Raw genomic sequence first — 20,712 nt, 5'->3', positions numbered from 1 at the left:
AAGATGGTTTAATATAGGCTCAGATTTGTTTTGTAGGGAGCAACAGTAAATAGGAAGGACTGGAATAGGGATCACCAGACATGCATTCAGTAGGGTGATTCCTGCGTCCCCCAGTTGCAAAGACATGAAGAAAGCATGTATTTTATTTTATCGTCTTTACATTTTGTTCATTTGTATCAGATGCGTAAACCTTAAATACCCTCTCCTGATATCTTGAAACAACCCAGAAGTATACCTAGAAACCTGTGAGTGCCCCACTTTACCCCCCCTACCCCAGTCTTCTTGAAAGTTAGACTCCATTAACTTTCATTATTTTTGGAAGTCAAGGTACAGAGAAGACCACAGCCTTCCCATCCTCCTCACAAAGGGGTATGAACTATCTTCAGGAGGTCCCAGTTAAAAGCATCTATGTTACCTGAGCATGTCACTAAATTCCCAGAGTCCCCAATGACAACATCCCCTTTCTTTTAGAGCTTCTTGGAAGTTCTTCATATTTTCTCCTTAATGGCATGCCATTGATTTTGTGAGTTCAGAGGTGAATGACCTCTTGGCCTTTATGAAGCCAATTGTTTTTTTCTGGGAAACAGTCTGTTTTTGCCTGCAATGATGAAGGGTCACTATTTGTGAAATCCAATATCTGAATCAGAGATGCGTCTTGATTTGGGGCGGAGGGAGCGTTACAGGCTGGGTCTCGTGGGAAGCACACTCTGAGATGGAGTTAGTGTGTAGGAGGCTCATGGGAGGCTCGCGGGGGAGGGCTCCTGGGATCCCCATCTGGGGATGGGAAGGGAAGGAAATGAAGCACAATCAGGCAGAGGGGGAGGGAGAGCCATCGTGCAGGGCAAGTGAGGGCCTCAGCCAGCCTCACAGGGAGTTCTCAAGATGGGAGGATCCTTCAGAGCTCTGGACTGGGGCGAGAGGGCAGGGCCTTTACACCGGACATCAGTGAGCCATTGGATTTGGATGGCTCTGGGAGAGAGATGCCATGTTGGGAGGGGTGGCTCTCTTCAACTGAGGCAATCCCCAGAAGGGGCTGTGCTGAGAGCATAAGATCTTCATTCCTGAAGTGTGATCTGAGGTATGCATCGCAATGTCTACCCCAAGGTGATGCATCCAGGTACTTCGCTGACATCCAAGGAAATCCATGGGGTCCTAGGCTTCCAGACCTCCTCTCTTCAAAGTGCCTTGCAGAACAAGCCCTCAAAAGTTCTTATTTATTTTTTTTAACAACGACTTACTGAGTGTCCACATGTGGCAGACACTGTTTTCAATGCTAGCATCACGGCAGTGAGTAAGCACAAAAGTAGTGCTTACATTCTACAGATGATGGGCTACAGACCATAAACAAAAGAACTGATTAAAAGATACAGTCTGTAAGATGGTGAGCATTCCTGTGGAACAGGAAGGGAGATGGGAAATACTAGCGGGGTGGGGGTGGTTAAGGATTTCCAGGCAGATGGACTAGGAAGTACGAAGGTTTCAGTCTGGGGGTTAAGGAACAGCAAGCATTTTGCCATGGCTGGAGTAGAATAAAAGAAGCAGAGGGTACTTGCAGGACAGGCCCCAGAGGTAAGCAGAGCCACTGGGGAAGGGCCTGGGGTCTCAATGAGCCTTGTGGGTCACTGTGAGGCTTTGGATTCTTCTCTGACATGGGTAATTGGTGGAGGGTCCTGGGCACACATGGCATGATGTGATTGACATTTTAACAAGATCACTGTTGAGAACGGACTGTAGGGAACAAGAGTAGAGGCAAGGAAGCCAGTTAAGGAGGTTATCACAATGGTCCTGCTGAGAAATGAGCAGGGACTGGACCAGGGTGGTAGCAGTGGTGATGGCAGTGATGGTGGGAAGTGATGGGACACTGTGTGCATTTCATCAATGAAGGCAGCGGCGTCCGCCGAGGAACTCCATCTGAGTACTGAGAAACAGGACTCAAAGGTGCCTACAAGGCCTTGGCCTGAGGCAACTCAGAAGATGGTCTTTTCATTAACAGAGATGAGAACTACTGGAGGAGATTGAGGGGTAGGAAGCAATCAAGAGCTTAGTTACAGACTTGCTCAGTTTCAGAAGATATGAAAACATGCTCTGTTTCCATTGGCTGGCTACTTTTCATTAGCCGCCCAGCCTCTCAGTAGAGGGATGACTTTCGGAGGTGGGATCTGTGTCTGCCAAAGTAGACCAGCCCTGGAATATGCCCTCTTCACTCCCTGGGCTTTTCCCCCAGAGCACACGGCAGCCTGCAATGACAGATACATGATTCTTTGATTAATTTCTATCTCCATCACTAATTTGCAAGTTCCGCTTGACAGTAGAATCTGCTTCATTCGCTCTCTGATCCCCAGGTTTAAGATCAGTTCCTGTTGTGCTGTAACTATTATCTTGAATGTATACATTAAAAAAAAAAATGCATGTGGAGAAGAAAAGGTATGTTTTACACCTCCTCCCAGCTTCTTTTTGGGAAAGGCTGGAAGAATCCTCAAGTCAGAGCAACTCTACTTCTAAGGTCTCTAGCACCAACCAGTCTCCCACGCTTTCCGTGAAGTTAAGTCTCTAATCCCAGCTCTGGTGGCAAAGAGCATGGAATTTGGAGTGCAAAATCTGTGGGACCTTGAGCAAGTTTATTAACCTTTCTAAGCCTTAGAGAATAATAATTAGTATCCATTTCATAGATCATGGTTAGGAGTACATAAAATAATTTATGAAAAATGCTTAGTGCAAAGGTTAGCAAATAGCACATGTTTAATAAACACTAGTTGTTGTTGTTGTTGTTGTTGTTATTATTTTATCCATCCTACCCCAAGAAGTCCTCATGGCTCACACTGGTGCCTACAGAATGATGTCTAAACTCTACAGCAGGCATCCATGTCCACCATCTTCTATTACATCTTAATTTCATTGCCTGCGCTCACCTGCCCAACCAAATGATTCACCTCTATCCTAGGGGCTTTCCTGCAGGCTACTCCCTCTGCTTGTAGTGCCTTTATCTCAATTTTCTGCCTGCCAGGCTAGGACCCATCTTTAGAACCGAGCTCGGATTAGGAGCACTGTCATCTCATCATTTTTGCAGGCTTCATGTTCTAGAAAACGGAGCCCAAGGCAAGGATTAAAGGGCTGACACTGCATTCAGGAGGCAGAGATCCAAGGCAGCAAGGATTGGGAAAGAGAAGTGGACAAGGGAAGATGTGGAGCAATATGACATGACGTTTTACTGCGTGGAACACAGCGTCACGCAGGTGTGTTCACTCAGCACGCAGAACTTCTCTCACACGGAAGTGGTCTGTGGGACGCAGGGAGACAGGGAGGAGGGGAAAGCTTTTCTCCAGCTTCCCCGTGGGGGCAGTTTGGCCCGCAGGCAGGACCCACCTTGCCCTCGTGGATGCGTCATTCTCTCCCTTCTATCCATCCCATGCCCTGAAGCAAGCAGGGGCAGAAGAGAGTCCGCCTGACCAGCAGCAGGTGCCGGCCAGGTGGGAAAGCTTTCCCACTTCATCAGTCCTGGGCAGCTGCGGTGTAATTGAGGAGGTGGGCAGTGCCAGAGCAAATGACGAGGCACAGAGGATCTGTGTCCTTTCTGGTGCGCAGGTGGCAAAGCCAGTGGATTCTGCAGGAGACCATTGCCCACCATTCACAAACTGAACATGCCAGGCAAGTCACTTCATCATTCCCTGTCAATTTTCTTTCTTTTCTCTTGCATCTTCTCATTTTGAAATAATTCTAAAATGGCAGAAAATTTCAAGAGCAGCACAACCCTCCTGTCATCCATCTTCACCAACTGTTAACATTTCGCTACATTTCCTTTATCACTGTCTCCCCTCCCTCCTCTTCCCCCAACACGTGCGCATGCGCACACCAATTCTCTTGTGCGTGTGCGCGCACACACACAATTATTACTATTTTTCTGAACTATTTGAGAGTAAATTTATATCATGCCCCTTTATTCCTAAATCCTTCAGGGTGAATTTCCTATGAACAAAAATGTTCTATATAACTACAAAAGGATGATCAAAATCAAGAAAGTTAGCGTTCATACAATACTATTATCTATCTAATCTACAGCTCATATTGACATTTCACCAGTTGTCCTAGGAATATCCATTATTGCCAGTTTTCCAGTGTCTGTTCCAATCTGGCTAAGGGGAGCAACACTAGTGCCATCTCATAAGGTTGTTATGAGATTGACATGAAATAATACGTATAAGACACTGTCACGTGGGCCCTGACACATAATAACAACTCAGTAACTGCTTGCTACTTCTTTAATGATTATGAATTCTTCATTGAGGTCCTTCCAGTCCCCCTCCCTTCAATTCAAAGTCAGTTTCTTCCCTCTGTTTCCTTAGCACTGTATTTTACGTGCCTTGTTGCATATTTACCTTAGCCTTCTTCATAAGCTCCTTAAGACCCCATGGTTTGAGATGTCTGGGTGGCTCAATCGGTTAAGCGGCTGCCTTCAGCTCGGGTCATGATCCCAGGGTCCTGGGATAGAGTCCCACATCGGGCTCCCTGCTCAGCGGGGAGTCTGCTTCTCCCTCTGCCTCTGCCCCTCCCCCTGCTTGTACTCTCACTCTCTCTCTCTCTAGCAAATAAATAAATAAAATCTTAAAAAAAAAAAAAAAAGACCCCATGGCTAATTCCTCTTTGCTTCTCCTTATGGCTCCAGGCATAGCATCTGGTACTAGGGCAGAATTGAGGTTTTTAGTATGAAAGTGGAAGGTTGATGAAGGAGATTGGAGGGAATGTATCTCACAGTATTGCGCTAGTAGACACATTTTTTGTCTTTAAAGAGCTTATGGTTCATGAGGGGAAAGACAAACACACAGGTGAAGACTTAAACGAAATGAGGACTGAACAGATCTCAAAGCAGCCTCTGGGAAAGGGCTAAAAGTGAATAGGAATAGACAAACATTCAGGGAGTTGAAAGGAGGAAAAGACGCTGGAAAGAAGAATAGTCACTTCCAAAGACTGTTCAACATGGTCTCCTCAACAGGACAGACGTCATGGAGGCTTGATAAACCAAAGTTCTAAGGGCAAAGCTCTCAAATCCACTTTCCCAAAGCTTGTGGACCTGGGTGAATAGCTGAATTACCTCTTGGCCGCCCTTGCTGGGATGACATTCAGGACAAAAGAACCTGGGCAGAAGTGATGTGCTCCGTTTCCTGGCCTGGCTCATCAAAATCTCCCATGTGTGCTCTCTCCCTCCCGATCACTCTCCAGGGGCTTTGGAGACCACATGCGGAAAACCGTGATGCACGGGTGGACTGAGCATGAATCCCTGAGTGACTGTATGAAGCAGAATCCCCAGCCCCACCAGCCCGCTGCTGTGACAAGAACAGGAGGCAACTTTACTGCGCCATACCACTGGAACATGAAGCCTGCTAGTTATAGCTGCCATTACGTACCCTGTCTAGTGTACGATTAAAACTGCAGGCTGGATTCAAAAGACCTGTGTTTATATCCTCACTTCACTACTTGGTCACTTCATCTGGGAACTGCCGTGAGGAGTAAATGGAAAAAGCCTTTGTAAACTGTGAACGTGCTATAAACGTCGGATATTATTAGTATTCGTCTATTCTTCCTAAATTGGCCAAAATAACAGTCCAAGAATAGTATACAGGGATTAGTCATTCTTTCCAAACTAAGAAAAAGAGGAACACAGTCTGGGGTCTCAGGATACTGGTATTAATTCAAGTGTTGGAAAAGGAGTTTGGGTCAGTGTCTGGAAGGCCAATGATTCACTTCCAAACTCCTGGAGTTACTTTTCTGCTTTGCTATTATGAGGTAAAATTTTTATGAATACTTCAGTATTTCGAGGTAACCTCAACATTGGGATCTCTTGAGGAAAGGCAACAAGAAGAAAAAAGAGAATTCTTTCTAGATGAATTTTACCAGCTATTTTCCTCAGAGTCAAATGGATTCAAACTATCCTTTTTGGCCTCGGGTTGTTTGGTATTTCTGTATTTCTCACAAATGTTAGCAACTCTTTGCTTTATCAAGGAGATTGAGATGATCCAGAAATCATACTCCAACATGTATATGTTAAAGTAAATGAAGGACAGGACCAAAAGAGACTTCCAAGACTGAGAGAATTATTCACCTTATAAATTCCACCACATTCCTGAGTACTGGAGCAGTCCTGGGAATGGGTAAGCAGGCTTCTTAATGTGAGGTTTGGGGAATGGGAAAGTATTCCAGCTTCAGTGAAATACTTCCAAGGCACCAGTGGGAGCCTGTGAGGTAGCCCACTGACAGGATATGGCCCTTCACTGGTGATAGTTCCTGCTACAGCCAGATGAAAGGCAAGAGGCAGAGTTTGATCATTAAAACCATCTGGGCCCGTTATTCCTGGCCCTGAACCCACCCCATTCTAAGGAAATGATTTCTTAAGCTTGTCATTGCTCCTTTTCCACTTTTCTTATGCCTCCATTTCCTGTGTGTAGTGTCTGGTCCCTCTTCTCCCTAGCCTTCATAAGCTTTTTTTGTTTCCTTTTACATTTTGGGGTTAGGGGTGGTTCCAGAAAATAAAAGCACTTCCTCCCCCTCTTCTGGATCTTTAGTCCCTGTGGCTATATTTTCCTTCCTCCCTTGTTGGCTCCTCTGTTTGTAAGATTTGTTTTCACTTCCATCTGGATCTGGGGCAGTGGAATGGGAATCAGAAGATGTAGGCTTGTGATCACCAGCACATAGATAAAGTAACTTTATTCTGCTCAGACTCAGTATTTCATCTGTAAAAATAAAGTTTGGACTAGAGTGTCTCCCTATTTACTTCCTCCTCAGGTTCTGTGTGAGATCAGTTCCCCATCAACAGCTGAAAAAGGAGGTCTTCAGAATTGTCTTACTCCACAGTTAAGTAGATGTTCCTTGTTTTTCTGAGTGAGACATCTGGGTGAACTTCCAGAATAAGTAAGTTCAAATCCTGGAATATGAATAAATTAGGAGTCAGTGGTGATGAGACTAGAGAAGTGGCAACAAGTTTAGTTTAGGAAGGACCTTACATTATATGTGAGGTTTAGAACTTTATTCACTGGGTGATGGAGAATCTTGAAAGTATGACCAGAATTGTGTTTTAGGAAGTTCATTTTGATGGTTATATGAAGTTTGGTGAAAACAGAGGACAGGGCCACCAGAAAACTATCATCATTTTTCAGGCAAGAAATGAAGAAGATCTAAAGTAAGAAAGTGGAACTTAGTTGGAAAAAATGGGAGGGAACAAATTTGATACATTTGGGGATCTGTTGGCTGATGGGCTGGAGGGGTTCAAGAGGGAGAGGAGACTAGGATAACTCTCAGTGATTCGAATGGATGGATTTGTCATGATGATAGTGGACACCTATGGCTTTTTACTGAGGAAAACATTATACCTTTTCTTCTCAAAACTGTTAACAAGTTACTTTAAGGGAGATAATGTTTTTTCCATAATTTTGGTCCCATGGTCTTAACTGATTGGTCTAGGAGGACACCTCGCCTGTGACAATCATAGAACCCCAACCTACTGGCAGCAGGTAATGGATCCAAAGGAGGGCAACTGATTCGAACCAAATCAACCAGAGTCCTTGTCCGGAATTTTGAACTTGGAACCAAAGCAAGTTTCAGTCTGGCCTTTTTAGTGCCAGAAGTTTGCTATGGACTGAATGTTTGTGACCCCCAAAATTCATATGTTGAAGCCTTAATCCTCAATGTGACAGTATTTGGAGGTGGGCCTTTGGAAAATAATTAAGTCATGAGAATGGAGCACTCATTAATGGAATTAGGCCCCTTATAAGAAGTGACATGAGAGAAATGATTTCTCTCAGCCATGTACCTCCCATACAATGAGAAGGTGGCTGTCTACAAGCCAGGAAGCAGATACTCACCAGACACTGTCTTGCTTTTGGACTTCCAGCTTTCAGAACTGTGAGATATTTCTCACAGGTTGTTTATTATTTAAGCCACCCAATCTATGGTATTTTGTTAGAGCAGCCTGAAGTAAGACAAGGTTTCAAAATATACGTGATGGAGCTAGCAGGCATATTTTCCACCAAATAGGAGTGGTCTGAAGCAAAAGAAAATGAAGCCCATAGGCAAAGAAAAACAGTGAGTTCTATAATATTTGATAAACCTGGCTCCAGTTATTCATGGGGCCCATTTGCATCCCTGTCCCTCCTACAATTTGATTGTACAACTTTCCTTGGATTTCCTGAGACAATGTTTTCCCTTTGTTGCCTATGCTAATTAAAGGTGAGTTCAAGTACTTGCCACTAACATGGCAGTCTATTAACTGAGTTGGGGAGGACTAGAGAGAGGCAAGCCTGAGAGAGAGGATAATGATGTCAGTTTTGGACACTTTAGGTTGAATTGCTTTGGATATCCATATGAAGACTTCCAGCAATTATTTTATTATGAAACTGAAGTTCAGAAGATAAATCACATTCTTCAAGTCGTCCAAAATATATTGAAAAATACAAGTCTAAGTATGATGCCCTATAGTATTATCACTAAATACACCCAAGTCATCATCCTCTCAGGATGTAATTGTTTCAGTTGTTATACCTCTATTCAGGTGAGCTAGCATTCAACTTACCATTTTCACACTGGTTCACAATGATATTAGAAAGCATTTTTCTAAGAACGTGGATGAAATCAAGGTTGAGTAGTTCTATGGCATTCCCGTGATCGTCTAGCTCAGCAGAACAGCATAGACATAAGGTGGAAATGTGACTAGTCCAACATGACTTGGTCTTGGTGAACATAGCTCCAAGTGCTGGCTGCAAATGAATGCTGCTGTTCTCTAAATATTCATAAGTTAACTGTCAGTAATTTATATGTATATATTTTTTGGCTAAATCAACGTGTTCATCTAAATCAGCAGAACTAAGAAGTAATAGGTGGGTGTGTTGAATCTTGAATAACTTCTAGTATCTGTCTCTGTTAGCCTTGTCAGCTCTATGCATGGATGCTTTTGGACCTCCCAGCAGGGAGATCCCAGCATTCCATGAACTTAATGGTGCCTATGAACTGTTCTTGTTGTTCTCTTCAACATGGAAGGGTGCTGCTTCAGAAATGCCAGGTTGACCCTCCCTGAGAAAAGTATCTTTTCTTTCATGCCACGCCAGAGGCTATGAGCAGCACAATTGTCCTTTTAAGGCAGAGAAACCTGGGGTGTTGGTTGCAGCACTCACATGCTGTGTGATCTTGGGAGAGTTACTTAAGTGTGCTGAGCCACAACTTTCCTTATCTGGAAAATAGGAACAAAGATCAATTCCTTAGTATATTTGTGAAAATTAAATTAAATAGCACATACACTGTACTAAAATAGTTCATGGTGCGTAGTCAACTTTCAATAAAGGGTAATTTTATTACCTTATTTGTGTTTGCTTATTTGTTTTAGCTGATGACATTGCTTCTTCCTCTTTCCCGTTTATCCATGCTTATCACTGGTCTTGATTCCATTGCCTATCATTGAGTACTCTTTTTTATTTCCTTTTCACATTATTTCTTTCTTCATTTTGGGCATAGCGCATCCTCATGAAAAGCTACAGCATATCGCTCTACTAATACAAGCTGTCTGTATGGATAGTTTGTATAATTGGTGACCTTCTTAGGCAGCCAGTTAAGTAAGGCCCTTGGTCATTTCTGTCCACAGCCCTGGCAAAGTGTCCATTTCCAGGCTGGCTCTCCAATACCTCCAGGACAACCAAAACCACACTGTGGGTAAATTATGTACATACTATTACACATGTTAATAGAAGTAATTTCACACATCTGGTTTATCATCCCTTTATGGGATCCCTATTTCTTTCCAGTTGAGTTGGCAAGAGAACAATGGCTGAGGCAAAACTGCCCTGCAAAGCCGAGGCAGCAGGGCCTTTTTATATAATATACAACATCAAAGCAAAGGCAAAGAAGAGGCTCAAAGATATTGCACCTACCCAAAGAACAAGACAGCTGTGGAGTGACCTCCCAACTAGCTCTTGCATGTATCCCCTTCTCTCCACACCCATTCCCAAGCCCTCAATCACAGCGTTCTCCCTTTCAGCCTATTCTCTCTTCTCTTGCCAGTGGGAGCTTTCTAATTTGTAAATACGACTATGTCTTCTTGCTGCATGGACCTTTCAGTTGGGCTGAAACAAGGCCCGTGGTGATCTGGCCATGACATACCTCTTCACGTTTCCCACCACCATGGTTCAGCCATACTAAATATTGGAGTTTTCAGTTTCTTGAGTGTTCCATTATATCTCTCGTCCCCCAAGCCTTGCCTTTGCGGTAGGTACTCTCTGATAAGAACCTGCCTCCACTTCCCCAACATTTTTGCCTTTGGCCCTATCTAGATATCACATCTTCTGGGAGTCTTTTTCCGACCCAAGGCTGCACTACCTACCCCTCTAATAAATAAACCGTGAATCATGGCATTTATTACATTACAGAGTGATTGCCTCTTTTTGAAAGTTTATTTTTATTTATGTAATCTCTATACCCAGTGTGGGGCTCAAACTCACAACCCCACAATCAAGGGTCACATGCTCTTCCAACGGAGCCAGTGAGGCACCCCTAGAGCGATTGTCCTTTTACTTGTGTAAAAGCTTGGCGGGGAGCCAGCCTGCTTCTCCCTCGCCCTCGGCCTCTCCCCCTGCTTGTGCTCTCTCTGTCTCTCTCTTTCAAAGGAATGAATGAAATCTTTGAAAAAAAAAAAAAAAGAAGGGGTGCCTGGTGGCTCAGTCGTTAAACATCTGGAGCCTACTAAACTGCAGGGACGATGGAGAAAAGGTCATCTCTGTTTTGTTCACCACCGTGTGGTGAATGTTAGGCGTAGTACTCATCAATGAATAAGGCTCTCAACAATTCAGTGTTGAGTCAGTAAATGAATGAATGAATGATGACATTAGAAGGTGACAAAAAATCAGAACTGAGATACCAATCTCAACTACCCACGAAATGTTTGGGACACACTTGTACTTAGAAAATTATCTGTTGTTTATCTGAAATTCAAAGTTAACTGTGCATTCTATATTTTCTCTGGCACTTTCCCTTGCTACTTAAATACCGCTTTCTGCATGTCTAAGAGATAAATGTACCAAATCCAACAAACCCATCTTAGATTATTTGTTGCCTTAGCAATGTCAATACAGTGAATGATCATGTTACTGGTGATGAATAAATCGCTTCTCTCTCTCTCTCTTTCTTTAAGCAATGGGGATTATGCAGGTTTCTCGCTTGAATTTCAGCACTTCAAAGCCCTGGTTTAATGTGAACCAATATAACACGCATTCCTTTATATACTCTATTGTGAACACTGTGGTTGGTTAAATTCCTAGGACAGCTGTGAGTCTTAAAATTTCTTAGTCCTAATTCTTTTACACATTCCATTCATAGTCTAATTTGCTAACTCCTTTTTGTACCTCCTGCTTTTAAACTTTACTTTCATTGTTGCACAATCAGTAGTGACTGATATTGAGTAATCGGGGAGTAGTATGATTTTTAAAAAATAATACACTATCTTTCTAATCCTGCTTCACCAATAACTTATCAGAGATCCTTCTTAACATAGAATTTGTTTTCTTTTTTTTTTTAAGATATTATTTATTTAATCATGAGAGAGAGAGAGAAGGAGGCAGAGGCAGAGGGAGAAGCAGGCTCCCTGTGGAGCAGGGAGCCTGAAGCAGGACTCGATCCCAGGACCCTGGGATCACGACCTGAGCTGAAGGCAGATGCTTAACTGACTGAGCCACCCAGGTACCCCTAGAATTTATTTTCTTAGTGAACTAATAAGGAAACAAATACTGACAAAGTTAAGTGCACAGTATTATAACAACAAATGATAGCATAACAAGATATTGGTAACAATGAAGGGAGAAATCTTTAGTACACAATTGGTTATACCACTTAATATATTTGTTGAGCATTTGCTGAAAAATGCAAAAATTACTAGGTTACCAGGAATTTTTAACCCAGATTGCCACAAGGAAAAGAAATATTTAAGTCCAAAATTATTCATTTATTAGGAACATTGTTAAGTATTTACTTCCATTTAAGGTTGTGGCCTAGGAGCAGTTTCAGATGTAAAAATGAGTGCTTTCCAGAACAAACAAACAAACAAACAACCCCCCCCAAAAAAACCCCAAACCAGTCTTATTTAGAGATAAGATATAATTTGGAAAGATAAAAAGTAATTGATGCTACATAAAAGACCCTGAAAATGTTCAGTGAGAACTCAGATATAAGAGTTCAACTGGAGGAACCAGGAAAGTCTCTGTTCCTGGTTTTTTCAGCAGTGATGGCATTGGTCCTTCAAGGGTAGGTAAGACTCCAAAATGCATGAGGAGGCACTGCCATGCAGAAGGGTCCCTGTGGGCAAAGCTTCCTTTACCTTCAATTGCTTGGGAATTACATCCTCTAAAGAAAACCTCAGGGGTGCCTGGGTGGCTCAGATGGTTGGGCATCTGCCTTGGGCTCAGGTCATGATCTCCAGGTCCTGGGATTGAGGCCCATGTCGGGCTCCCGGCTTGGCGGGGAGTCTGCTACTCCCTCTCCCTCTGCCTCTCCCCCTGCTTGTGCTCTCTCTGTCTCTCTGTCTTTCAAAGGAATGAATGAAATCTTTGAAAAAAAAAAAAAGAAGTGGTGCCTGGGTGGCTCAGTTGTTAAGCGTCTGCCTTCGGCTCAGGTCATGATCCAGGGTCCTGGGATCGAGCCCTGCATCGGGCTCTCTGCTCAGCGGGAAGCCTGCTTCTCCCTCTCCCACTCCCCCTGCTTGCGTTCCCTCTCTCGCTGTGTCTCTCTCTCTCTGTCAAATAAATAAATAAAATCTTAAAAGAAAAAAAAAAGAAAACCTCAATGTTCCTACAATGGCCTGAGAATTTCCAAGATGGCGTCATAAAATGCTAACAAGGCCTCCAGCTATATTTTAAACACCAACTGAATTGACAGCATGATGAGAGATATGTTGAGAGAATGAGGGGTGGGGAGTTACCTTTGTATGTGATAGTCACAGATAACTCCCCACCCCACGTATTTGAAGACAATGCTTGCAAATAACCTCCCTGTGACTGGATGTTGTAGACAGTCTCTTAAAGCCTTTTCCCCAAGTGTAAATATGACTAGCCCCTCAGTTGACAGACATGAATGCTTTTTAAAGAGCTGGATGACTTTTCCCAGTTCAGGGCCCCAAGGGCTAGCAGCTGCCATTAGGATGCCTTAGAAGGAAGTTTCTATGGGTGTGCATGAAGGAACAACTCCAGGAGAGATTGTGGGGATTTTTGTCTCCTGCATCTTGGTTCTGATTCATTTTCTAGGCTCAGGTAGCACTCAGTGGCTGGGCCAAAGGGTGTGGAAAGCAATTGCAAGGTTAAACCCTAAGCCTTCCTCTGGGCCTTTCCTCTGTATCATAGGATGCTCTCCCCACAAGCTCTCCCCCACATTTTGTTCTGACTTCATTGCAAGAGGAATGTGAATGTGAATGGCAGGTGAGGCCAACCATGGAAATAGGAACTACAAATTCACTAACCCTGACCTGCATTTCCAAAATCCAGAAAGTTCTACAAACTGGGTGTTTGTAACTCATTTGGCAGCAAAATGTGACCTCACCTGAACTCATTTGAAAGCAAAATCTTACCTAGACTGACAGGAGGCTATTTACAGTCTTTGGCCAGCTAGCATAAATATTCACGTGTTTTACTTCAGAAATGTTAATGTATTTTAGCACAGAGTGCTGTCCCACAGTCTGCTGCAAGTGTAAATAATATACAGTATTACACGGTATTACTTTTGTAAAATTCCAAGATAATTCTGAATTCTGACATCTGGCCCCAGGGTGTTGGATAAGGCCTTGTCGTCCTACAGCAAAAAATGTACTGTTGACCCTCCACAGGGTAAAGAGCTGAGCTCCTTGTACACAGGATGGACCTTCATTCAGTCATTACCTCCAAATTCTTACCATTTTAGCATATGAAATTAACATTTTTCTACCTCAGTTGGTTTCAATATGTGATCTTGGAACACTGGAAATTTGCAAGCTGTCTTATGGAGTCTGTACCTTTATTGTTAGACACTAAAAATTTACTTGTACTTTATTATAACACAGGGTATTGCTGATAGCTCATTAGAACCAAGGCAATTTCTTCTCCCCACTAGTCAATTTCCCCCTCTCTCTTTCTTTGTGTGGGATGTGGGAGCAAGTGGGGAAAGTAGGAACAGCACCAGCTTCGTGGCTATATGATCAGTGTAGTCACACAAGCCCTGTACCCAGAAATTCAGGATTCTCCAAAGATAAGGAATTGACTCATGTGATTATGGAGGCTGGTAAATCCCAAGATCTGGTGGGTGAGTCAGGAAGCTGCAGACCTGGGGAAGCTGATGGCTTAGTTTCAGTCAGAGTCCACATGCCTGAGAACCAGGAGGGCCATTTGTGTAAGTTCCAGTCCAAAAGCTAGCAGGCTCAAGACCCAAAAACAGCTGATGTTTCAGTATGAGTCTGAAAGCAGGAAAAACTCTTACTTGGAAGGGGGTCAGCCTTTTTGTTTTATTCAACTGACTGGAGGAGTTCCATCCATATTAGAGAAGGCAGTCGACTTGACTCAGTCTACTGATTTAAATATTAATTTCAGCCAAAAACACCCTCGCAGAAACTCACAGAATAATGTTTGACCAAATATCTGGGCACCCCATGGGCCAGTAAAGTTGATATATAAAATTAACTATCCTACAAGGGGACCACATGCTTGGAGTTCAATAGTCTGTGGTCACCATCTAGAAATATTTGATAATTTTATTTTTTTTAAGATTTTATTTTTAAGTAATCTCTGCATCCAACATGGGTCTCGAATTTATAATCCCGAGATCAAGAGCCATATGCTCTACTGACTGAACCAGCCAGACACCCCAATAGTCTTATCTTTTTTTTTTTTTAAGATTTTATTTATTTGAGAGAGAGAGAGTGATCACGAGCAGGGGGAAAGGGTAGAGGGAGAAGCAGACTGCCTGCTGAGCAGGAGCCCGATGTGGGACTCGATCCCATGACCCTGGGATCATGACCTGAGCCGAAGGCTGACGTTTAACTGACTGAGCCACCCAGGCGCCCAATAGTCTTATCTTTTATTTGTATTTTCTAATTGAAGCCCAAAGGGACATTGGAGCATGTGCTAGGTTTTGGAACCTCAACTCACCCAAAGTCCCACCTCCCACCACCTCCCTGTCTCCTGTTTTTGTCTGCCTGTTCCTGTACCCCTGCCCAGGGACCACTGCAGCCCTCCGCTCCTGGCACAGGACCTGGGCACAAGTGTGGGAAGGATCAAGGTCAGGCACTGACCAAGTTGCAGGGCAGGGCCCCAGGCATCTGGAGGGTGTGCACCGGCACTGTAAGTATCCCTATATCCGAGATAATGTGACATTAAAGAGCTAAAACAAACAGACAAAAATGCCTACACAGATCAAGACGACCTTAGAAGAAAGGAAAGAACTGTTTTCTTGATTTTTTGAACAAAGAACCCGAATTTTCATTTCGCACGGGACCCTGCACATTCTGTAGCAGGCACTGGGTAGGAAGAATACCCAATGGAGTCTCTAGCATCTTCTATCACCCATATGCAAGCACAGCTACAGCCACACACACAGAGAACTGTTTCATTGTTGTTGTTGTTCCTATTTTTCATGGTATGGATGCAGAAGAGAAAGTTCAAGAATCAGTCAGTTCCACAGATACTTTACCCTTGGTTCCTAACGGACTTTTGCCTTTCCCTCACTTCGCACCTGCAGACTGCATATAGTCCTGCTGATGTTTGCCAGCATCTCTCAACACCATGCTTACTCATTTCCCCGCCTGCTGACCTCGTCCAGGAGCAGCCCTCCCATTCTCCTGCTCCTCCTCCTCCATCTTCCATCACCATCACCACCACCACGATCACTACAGGAAGAGTTACTATGCTTAAAATGTACCAGACAATGTATTAGGTGCTTAATATATTATTTAATGTATTTGTCACAGCCACCCAGCAAAGTACTTGAAGTGACCCCCAATCTGCAGACGAGAAAACACTCCCAGGAAGTGATAAGGCTAGACGCATCACCTGGTGTGCTCTTTCCACAGAAGGACCCCAGTATACCACCTGAACAGCCTCCTAATTTAAACGGCTCATCTTGTCATCTTCAAAAGCGAGTCCAAATTTTTTTTGTCGAGCACGTAGGGCCACCACTGTTAATTAACACATGGTGTCTACTTTCTAATTTTACCTTTGGCTAGTCCCGCACTAGTCAGGTTTCTTTCAGTTGCAGGTGACAAGACTACAACAAAGCAGAAACACGCAAGGAACTGATTGGCTCCTGTAACTGGAAAGTCCAAGGTGGGAGGAGTTTTGCTTCAGGCACAGTTGGCTCCAAGGATTCAAGCTGCCCTCAGGACCGCCTTTCTTCTCCTCAAGGCTCCTTATCCTCCCAAGCTGACTTCTCTTAGGCAGCCTTCTTGTCTGCAGCAGCAGTTATGCCCATGGCAAAGCTGTCTTCGTAGCTAGCATTCACAGAGAAGAGAAATAATCCCTTCTCCTCTTGTGCCTGTATTAATCTCCCCAAAGGACTCTGATTGGCTCTGCTTAGGTCACGTGCCCACTCCGGAGCTGTTCCGGGTTCTAGGACAGGGGCATAGAGTGCCCTGATTGGACCGACAGAGTCCCAAATCCATTCCCATCAGGCGGAAGGCGGGGCCGTGTGATTGCCAGCAACAACAACAACAAAATCAGAATCACAAATAATGGAAGAGCAATTCCTGAAAGCAAAGGAAGTCAAACAAAGAAAACAAAAACAAAAATATGTCCATTACACTTCGTGAACAATCAACTCTGACTGAACAAGGCATGCATTTCCCTGCCTCTAGGCTACTGTTCATTCAGCCTGTCCTCCCTCCCCACCTTCAAACTGCAGAATAGTCCCTACTTACTAATGTTTGCCCTTAATTCAGGGCCTGGATTAAGCTCCCTCTTCTAAAAAGCTGTATTAGGGTGCCCGGCTGGCTCATTCAGAAGACGGTGAAACTCTTGATCTCAGGGTTGTAAAGTCAAGCCCCACATCGGGTGTAAAGGTTACTTAAAAATAAAATCTTTGGGGCACCTGGGTGGCTCAGTCTGTTCAGGGGTGGGCTGTGTGCTCAGAGGGGAGTCTTCTCTCTCTGCCCCTCCCCCTGCTCATGTGCTCACTCTCTCTGTCTCAAATAAATAAATAAAATCTTAAAAAAAAATAAATAAAATCTTTAAAAAATAAATAAACTTTAAAAAAAAACCCAAAACTTAAAAAACATAAATGTGGTGTGAGCCAGTTGAAGATAGGGAAAGTTCCAGCTCAGATTAATTTTGACTGTTAGTGTGTTAGTTACTATGCAGCTTCAGCTATAATAACAAAGACCCAAACATAGAAGTGTCTCAAATAAAATAGACAGTTACTTTTCCTTCATGTTAACTATCCAAATGTGAGGGGTTAATATGGCACATCCAATCTGTCATAAGCCTTAACTTCTATATTTTTATGCTGCCATCCTTGGCATAAAGCTTCCCTTTGGCAGTCTAAGATGGCTAGTCTGGGTTCTGTGCCAGTTTGCAACCCTCTCAGGAGCCTTCTGGCTATAATCTGAAACCGGCCCCCGTATGTGCAGGGCAGGGAGAGAGATCGAAGAAAGAGGCCGGCCACTCCAAGGTGGTGGGTGGCAGGTTTAATGAGTAAAGTGAACTTATATACAAGGCTTGTAGTGGGCAGCAGCAAGATGAATGGATCCCCTCACCTTCCCACCATATCTTTTTTTTTTTTAAGATTTATTTATTTATTTATTTATTTGAGACAGAGAGAATGAGAGAGAGAGAGAGCGCACATGAGAGGGGGGAGGGTCAGAGGCAGAAGCAGACTCCCCGCCGAGCAGGGAGCCCGATGCGGGACTCGATCCCGGGACTCCAGGATCATGACCTGAGCCGAAGGCAGTCGCTTAACCGACTGAGCCACCCAGGCGCCCGCCTTCCCACCATATCTTAAAAGTTCATAAAGAGACCTTAACTGGGTTCAGCCACATGTACCGCGCAGGTGTTCTCATCATATCACTATCTCGAGGCTGTGTCCTTGGAGCAGCCTCTGGGAGTGGGAAAGACAAACGGAACCCACATTCTCAGAACAGGGGAGGGGCTGAGCCTCTAAGTGCCTGGGTCCAGCTCATGGATCAGCCAGCAATCATGTCTTTTTACTGGTCTTCCCCAATATTCTGCCATTATACTTGTATCATAGTCAGTGGGAAGAAAAAAAAGGTCTGAGGAGTGAGCATACTCATGCCTTTTAAAGGCATAACTCAGAGGTGCCGGGGTGCTGCAGTCGGTTGAAGTGCCCAACTCTTGGTTTCAGCTCAGGTCAAGATCTCAGGGTTGTGAGATGGAGCCCCGGCTCTGTGCTCAGCACGGAGTCTGCTTGAGTTTCTCTCTTCCTCTCCCTCTGCCCCTCCCCCACCCCCTCAAATAAATCAATCAATAAATCTTTAAAAAAAAAGGCATAATTCAGAAAAAAAAAAAAAACCCATTCACTTCTGCTAACATTCTATTGGTCAAAGCTTAGTCACATGACCTTATCTAGCTGCTGGTTCTTGGTCGGGCTGCCATTTGCTTAACTAAAATTGAAGGGGTCCTATTACTAAAGGAAGGAAAGAATATATAATGATATAACCAGCAGTAAGTAAAATAGGAAATAAAGGTGGGATGGAGAGAGATACATTTGCTTCATCTGTTGATCGATTGCTGAAACAGATGTTAGCAAAAGGTTTCCAAATGGTTATTTTTTTTTAAAAGATTTTATTTATTTGAGAGAGAGCACAAGCGTGAGCAGTGGGGGTCGGGGAGGAGCAGAGGGAGAGGGAATCTCAATCAGACCCCTTTGAGCTCAGAGTCCCATGCGGGGCTCAATCTCATGACCCTGAGATCATGACCTGAGCAGAAACCGAGAGTCCAATGCTCAACCGTCTGAGCTGCCCCTCAGGCTCCCTTCCAAATTGTTAAATTTAAAAATAGTTCTCTTTTGATCTTTAAGGTTGCTTTTTGTTCCAAGTATCTTAGAGTCTATCTTTCCTCTTTTCAATTTTATTATTCCTTCTGTCTCTAAGCCTAGCACCCTTGAAGAGCTAACCTACCTAACACGGTCTGGACATAGACAAAGGTTAGCTCATTCACTTAGTAAATCTTTCTTGAGAGCCTACTGTATACAAAGTCCTGTTCTGGGTGCTGGATACATCAGTGAACAAAACCAATATCCCTGCCTTGTATAGTTCCTGTTGGGGGGTTTGGGGAGGGCAGGAATATACAGTAAACAAGAGACAGTAATTCCCATGGAAACAAAGCTAATTATGTCAGACAAGTCCTTTAGCTCCTAGAAGGGTGGAGATGCTATCCCCTGGTCTCACAGCCTATAAGTGTGGCACATCCTACAATGTGTGCTGTCCAGACACTTGAAAGATTCTTTTTTTTTTTTATACTTTTTTTTTTTTTAATTTTATTTATTTATTTGAGAGAGAGAATGAGAGACAGAGAGCATGAGAGGGAGGAGGGTCAGAGGGAGAAGCAGACTCCCCGCCGAGCAGGGAGCCCGATGTGGGACTCGATCCCGGGACTCCAGGATCATGACCTGAGCCGAAGGCAGTCGCTTAACCAACTGAGCCACCCAGGCGCCCGACACTTGAAAGATTCTTAACAACATAAATAAATATCTCTGTGGAGTTCCTTGGATCTTTAAAGATTTATTTATTTTTCACAATCAAATGGATTACTATATTTAATAGGACTCTTTTTTGGTGGGTTAGAAACCTAAGTAGCTTGGGGTGGGGGTGGGAAGGGTAGCAGAGATAATTTTTTAAAGGATTCTGGGATATCATATGCTTGAAGACAAGCTGAATGATCTTAGGGACAAATGGAACCAAAAGCTCAAATGTAGCCAGCACTTTCTGTCTCACCTCTCTAGGTGTGAGTTCATTTTTTTTTCCTCTGAAAAGAATTGCACATCTCATGCTCTCATCAAGAGTATGGGATTCTTTGCCACATTGGTTTTTTTTTTTTTTTTTTTTGAAGATTTTTTTTATTCATTTGACAGAGAGTCACAGCGAGAGAGGGAACACAGCAGGGGGAGTGGGAGAGGGAGAAGCAGGCTTCCCGCTGAGCAGAGAGCCCGATGCGGGGATCCATCCCAGGACCCTGGGATCATGACCCAAGCAGAAGGCAGATGCTTAACGACTGAGCCACCCAGGCGCCCCTGCCACATTGCAGTTTGACAAAATTCCAAGGCAGCACTCTAATTGGCCTGAGTTGGATCAGGTATGGAACCTACATTGATATCTACAGCTAAAGAATCAGGGTAACAGAAAAGACATGATCTCTATGGGCCTACTTAAGATATTCTCAGCTGGGCAGCAAGCTCAGTTTGGATATGGAAGCTATATGATGGGTTGCCGTAAGATTGGAGAACATCAGTCACTTTTCCAAGAAGTGGTACACAAGACTGAGCAGGTTAGGAGAATTATTCGAGGAAAGTGAGTAACTCCGGAGTCAAATCCCAGGTCTTCACTTTTTTTCAAGAATTTTTAAAGCTGTGTCATGAATAATGACTTAAACAGAATGTCACAGTCAAGAGTGTGTTTTAATTTGTGTTTTGTTGTGCTTTGTTTTGTTTTGAAACAGGCCTCAGGGATCTTTCAAATGTTATGTGCCCACAGAAAATGGGTAGTTCAGGAAGTTCTGTAATACC

This window comes from Mirounga angustirostris, unplaced genomic scaffold, assembly GCF_029215605.1.
Source record: "Mirounga angustirostris isolate CCGP_5_RB_7025 unplaced genomic scaffold, mMirAng1.0.hap1 SCAF_1, whole genome shotgun sequence".
Lineage (NCBI taxonomy): Eukaryota > Metazoa > Chordata > Mammalia > Carnivora > Phocidae > Mirounga > Mirounga angustirostris.
This window is presented reverse-complemented; position numbering follows the sequence as displayed.